A 6,546-nucleotide genomic window follows, 5' to 3' on the forward strand; every position below is an offset into this window, starting at 1 on the left:
GAGGATCAAGCACCCAATTCCCACATCACCAGGCTTAGTAGAATAGTTTTGTTTCCTTCAGCGGACTTTTGACCAAGGTTCAGTCCGAAAGTCCTTGCATTTACTTCTCAAGGCCTATAAGGCATTCATATTTTACCTTTTGGAAAACCTTGCTTTTTAGATCTCCTGCACAGAGGATGGGGGCACTCAGCTAGTTAGGGTTCACTGGAACACTTAAACTCTTTATTGTAATCTTGCTGCTAAAAAAATGGTGGCAGAAGCCTCTGCAGAGGACAGTGAAAATAATCAGTATCTGCAGGAAACCTTATGGGAAATATGCAGTCTGGGAAAGATTCCCCCTTGTGTAAAGCACAAACTCCGTGTACTTAAAAGTTATTTAGGAGACGTGTCCAAAAAAGAGCTTAATTTTGCTTTCTTCTGTCTAGAAGATTTTGTTTTCTTCCCTTTCCCAGACAGCATTTTGCACTAAACTTCCAAGTTTAGACAATCCCAAGAATGTTAATATTCAGTACATTAGAATATCAGGCAGCCAGACTTCACAGTGGCTTCCACACCTACTGTCTTCATTTCTCGCCAACAGGATGTTAGATGTTTCATTTAATTACTGTTTATTTCTCTGCAGAGTCACAACAATTTGGAGAGTGAACTGGATTTTAACCTGCTTTATACATTATCAGTAAAATTAAAATTACAGTAAAAGAATCTTTGTTACTAATGAAGGTGCAAAAATGACCAAGAATAGAATGCGACTTAAGCTTATGTTGCATGTAATTTGAAGGGGGGGGGAGGGAGGAAGGTAAATTGAGTAACTTTGCTGTGAAGATAATTAAAATAGTAAACTCAGAGCTATCAGTTTTAGAGCCTTTCTTCCCCCCTAAGAGTGTACCTGTATTTTATGAAGTGTTTAAAGTGTAAAGACTATTATTCTTAGCTCCCAACCAATAAAAGCTCTTCAAAACCTAAAGTCCGGTTAGCTAGTTACTTTATTTCTTCCCGCTTTGTTGAATAGCATTGTTGAACTACAGAATCAGGAAGCTGGTATGTTTTATTATGTATCATTGTCAAAGGCAAGACCCATATGACAAGAGTTATATATTTGCACCATGTGTTATTTATGTACCTAGTTAAACAACTTCTTGGAAGAAACTGAGACACTGATGTTAGAAAAATAAACATGCATCTCCTCATCAAGGCTGGCCTATGCACGGCCAGCATGTTTGGTAGCAATCCTCGAATTAATGGAGCATGATAACAATTCCAATAGGATTCCAGCTCATCTCTTATTAGAATTAATTCCTGAGCTCAGGTGGCAGGCTATCCCACTGTTTTTTATTTTTAAGTCTATAAACATTATCCCCCCCACATTTATTTGGCAAACAGTCGTAGCATGAATGCCTGCAGGATCTCAGCGTGACTTGCCGTCTCTCGGACCAGGCACAGCCTGCTCAGCCACAGGGGTCCAAGCAGAATTAGGAGGTGGCTGGCAGTGGCTGACTGGCTGTATCCGACCCCAGTTCCCACTCAGGTGGGATTTGGAGAGACTTTATTCTGCAGATTACACAGAGGCAGAGAGGGTGGCTAGGCAAGCCTGTAGTCTGGGGCGCCAGGTGAGCTGTTGATGGGCAGTATCTTGCCAGGAAGTTCTTATTTCAAAATGGAAGTATTTTTAATGTCAGAAAACGTCAGAAATCCAGTTGTGATGCATAGAAAAATCAAGACTGTTTGCCAATCAATGAGCAATCACAGGAGGTATTTGAAGTTAACATAAATATGATTTATGAAGCAGTGGTTTGAACTTCTAAAATGAGCCACACACTGCGTGAAGGTGACGCAGAGTTGAAACTGGGTGTGCCTTCTTGCTTAAAATAAAACATTCCTTTCCAGCCAGTACGACCTGTGCTGCTTGGCAAGCCCTGTACTGTACGCAAATGGCCATACCCTCTAGATATTTAAATGCATATAACAACTTATGGAAGTAACTTCCTTGGCTGCAGTAGAAATTGTAAATAGCATGATTCACGCCAGTATTTCTAGAACTTATCCTAAGTCCTACTAAAATATTCAATTTGTTTATTTCCGTACCTTCTTCTACTAGTATAGTTAAAGTTTCTTCTATGTTTCTGTTAGTTCAGTGTTGAAATTGTAGCTATATACCCACTACAAGTCTTTCAGTAGTTGATATTTCATCTGAAGCCAAAAGGGCGGGGGGGGGGGGGAGCACACGCAGGAGCACAGAGGAGGATCTGGTCTTCCAGAGGCTGGTCTGTGCCATGAACAAGTATTTTACAGTTCTAAGTGCCTGGCCATAAAGATTAACACAAACTTTTAGAACAATTGTTACATTAAATTTCAAATACATATTTTATATACAATAATCAGTCTTGTCACACTGCTCACTAAGCAAAATTAAAATTGCGTCAAAGGAATCTACTTCTTGATGAATCAAGTTTCGGGTGATTCTTAGTCTCATATGAAGTCCTACCTTCAGTTTTAGGACTTTCTAAATTTGTCTGTAATGAATGGATAAAGCATGACGTGGGGCATGAATCATCACAACATTGTTTTGTGCTAGCTAGACAAGTGGAAAGAGAACAAATAGGCAAATAAATATTCCTGTGTGCATGCCAACCTTGATGGTTGCCTGGCTACTAATGACTAAGAAGAGCCACATTAGCTAAACCCCAGTGGAAGCACAGGTGTAGCAGGTTAGTAAACCGATACATTAACCACAATTGGGAAGCCCTTCAGAATAAATCCCAAAAGCTAAGGAGGGGAGGGAGAGAGGGTTGATTAGGGAGGTGCTGATTCACGGGCAGGTTACAATGCCTATTATCATCTTTTTGAACCTGGTGCTGCTCTATTTACAGAGCTGCTTGTTTTCTGTTTTTAGCCTTTTCCACTGGCAGGGAGGACTAATATATGCTGTCTTTCTTTCTAAAAGATGTAGAGCATTCTTTTCTTCATATGCTGATTCTTCAGCTTGGTCTATATGGTAAGTACCTAGTCTCATAAATCAAGCCACAGTTTTAAGAATGGGAAAAAGAAAGAAAATAAGCATCCTCATTAAGCTGACCAGAATGTAAAGATTTATTAAGCTAGGGCTGCCCTGGCTGTATGTAGCACGATGTACAGCTGTCCAAAGGAGCCACATGGAAGACTGGTGTGAAGTGCCAGGAAATGCTTGGAGAGCTATGGAAAGGGTGAGCTTGGAAAATGGACTAAAGCTTTTACTTATCATCTGTTGCAACTTTCTGACTGATTTGGGAACTGAGAGTTACAGTCTGCATATGGAGTTACAAGGCAATAAACCAAGGTGGGAAAGACATACTAGACAGAAGTTGATAGAAGTCTCCTTCTTCCTTGCGCTGCCCCTACCCTACCCACCCACAAAAATCCCAGCTCTCTTGCAGGGCACACACTGCCCTACAAACAGATCACTGACTATGCAAGCTGTGGATCTTGTGACTGGATGAGCGCAGGTTTATAAATGTTTCAAAATCTGTATATTGGCTCATTTCTTAGGATGTTTACTCTGTGGAAAACATACTGGTTAAGTGGGGTGGTGTGCAGTAATAAAACAAAAAGGGGGGGGGAGAATGGCTTGAGAGGAGTCCTTTTTTTCCCATAATAACTCAAAAGTTACTAAAAAACAGTAAGAGGTCAGAGAGCCCAAGCAATCCAAAGGGCTATGGCAGGCTTAAAGAATAACTTCCCTAGAGGTGGAAGCAGGATCTCAGGTAAGCAAAACAGCACCCAAGGATAGACCTGCTTCAGTTACAGACTTCAGTACCAGACTGTTGGGGGGGGAAAAATCCCTCCTTTCTAAATGCCTTGCTCTACTTTTAAGACAAATCATTCTTTGGTTTTTATCATTAGCCTTGTCGTGATTTGTTACTAGCCATGGACTCTTTCAGAGGGGAAAAAAGACTGGGGGCAGAAATCAGACGGGCCGAAGGGATAAGCTTGGCTGTGGATTCACAGGTAGCAGCCAGCAATAGTGGGAAAACGTAGAAGTCTGCCTAGAGGAAGAAGAGGCAAGAGGCTGATGCTCCAAGAGCACTTGCAACACCCAGGAATACAGGTATAGTTTGCCCTGGTATTGTACCAGGGAATATACTGAATTAAGCTGTCAGCCTGTGATGGCAGAGATAAACAGAACAGTAGCAGAACAAGTTCCCTGGGGCATTATTTTCTGAGAAAGTAAAAAGTTCCAGACGGAAGTTCCATCTTCTCTATGGTGGAAAGCCGTAATAGGGCGCCTCTTCCACCTTGCCATATCCTCTTCAGAAAACTTTAAAGTTTTTTTTTTTTTTTTAAACAAAATCCTCTTCACAAGTTTGGTTGCAGCTAATCAAAAAGTTCAAAAGGATTTGGGGGGTAGGGAGGGGGTGTAGGGGGAAAGGAATGGGGCCCTACTGACAGAGACGTATATACCTTGTGTGGCTGCATAAGTAGTTTCCTGAAAAATAGGTTAAAAAAAGAAAACAAAAGAAACAGAGAAGGCTTCAGAGTCAGCTCAAAGCATCTTGCAGGTTTAAGGAAAACTGCATTTTGCCTATGCAAAGATGAGGGGCCCTTGTCAGGAGAGAGGAGAGAACAGAGAGAGATGAGGGAAAGGGAGGAAGCGTCTCCTGCAGAGCTGCTGCTGACGGGGAACAGAGAGAGGGAGTCAGTGGGATGGTGCCACGACCAAGCAGTGATAGCTGCCACCCATCACATCCGAGACGCTCGCCTGGCAGCATCACAGCAAGCCTAGCTCCACAGTGCACCAACAGAGGTAAAGCAGGAAACAGGATCATGTTTCTGTTTCCCCATTTCTGACCATTGTCCTTTCCCTAGAGCTAGTCACGGTTTTGCAGGGTCTCCTTCTTACAGAAAAGGATAAACAAAAATTAAGTAAATAAGTTTAGATATTGCATCTTGGGGATAATGAGGGTTGTTTTCTGATATGTTGTATTAAAGAACTCCAAAAGCTCAATACACAAAAGGGCACTATATAAACTTTGAGCATACTTCCTATAGCAACCCATCCATCACAAGAAACTGTCAAAAGTCTAAAGCAAACGGATATTGTACAAACTGTTAGACTTTATCAATATTAAATCTCACTGTCTGTGCACAACATTCTTGCAAAGCATGAAGGACAATCTCCTTGAGTAAAGTATGCTTGGAAGCCCTTTTGTGAGCAGTCCTGGTACAAAGTAAGTGTTTTCACCTTGCTCCCAGCCTGTAGGACAAAAAGGCCAATTAAGTAAGTGTCTTTTGATCTCAAAACACAAGGAATAGCCTTGGAAACTTATGTGATTCTGCACAAACAAAACTGGTAAACCAACCCTCAGATCCTTTCAGGGGAAACAAATAGTGGGATTTAAGGAGGGAGGGGAGAGGGATACAAAGGAACTCTTTTGGAAGGAAAACAAAAAGCCCCTGGACACACATGAACAGTTCAATCACCAGTTTCAGTTACATGAAGTCATCTAGAATACTGTTCAAATGTACATGTATGGTCTAAACTGAAGATATCCTGTCCAGAGGATTTCCTCCGGTTCACTTCACAGTTTAAATCTGTTCCAGACTCCAGAAGGTGTTGTTTTTTCCCTGTAACTACTTAGTGGGAATGAAAGCTCTGATCTTTGAGACCATACAACTAATGTATAACAAGGAATACTGGTTTCCTGCTTACATTTAACTTTTAGGGACAGAAGGCTTTAAGCATCTAGCTTGATTTGAAGTTTACAACTTCATTAAAACACATTTATGAGCTAGATGAGTTTTTCAAAAGTCTCCTGAGAGCTCGTTCCACTGCAACCATGGCCCACCTAACTCCAGATTTCTTTTACTTAATACCAGGTTTTTATCCATTTTGGACTGGTTTAAGAAATCGGTAATTCAAAAGTGGGAAAGATGCTCATAATTAGGTATAAAATTGATGTGACTATAGTATTTTCATATACAAGAAACAAGCTTCATTCCTTTCCAGTATATGGAGTTTACAGTGATACAACACTGTTTCAGTGAACTTATCCCTAACATAGAACAGTGTAACTGAGAAGAAATCTAGTCCTTTAAGTCTGAGTGCAGCAGGTATATTCCTTTTATGACTTATGAAGCACAGCTTGACTATTTAATGTCAGTTCTCATCAGCGCAAAAAAAAAAAAAAAAGTGGAACAGACGATTTGTATTTAACTTAAAAAAAAAAAAGACTTTTCATCAGTTTGTCAAGTTCTGCTAGCATGCCCGATGTCAAGGCAGCCCATGAGCGAGCACGCAATACTACAGAAATTGTGGCTGTGAAAACACTAAATAAGCAGAACTTTGACACACGTAACGATTTCCCGGCACGGACCACCACGGAGCGATTGCTCACGAAACGCTACGGCGCGGTCACCGGGCTGAGGTCACCGCACCGGGTTTGGTCAGGTCTGCCGGGCGCGGCGAGGCTCCGCTCCGCTCCGCTCCCCGCCGTGCTGCGCTGCGCTGCGCCCCGCGCGGGTGCGCGAGCGCGGCGGCTCGAGGCGGAGGCGGCCGAAGGAAGGCGCAGGGAG

Source organism: Apteryx rowi, unplaced genomic scaffold (assembly GCF_003343035.1).
Source record: "Apteryx rowi isolate R43461 unplaced genomic scaffold, aptRow1 scaffold_1, whole genome shotgun sequence".
Lineage (NCBI taxonomy): Eukaryota > Metazoa > Chordata > Aves > Apterygiformes > Apterygidae > Apteryx > Apteryx rowi.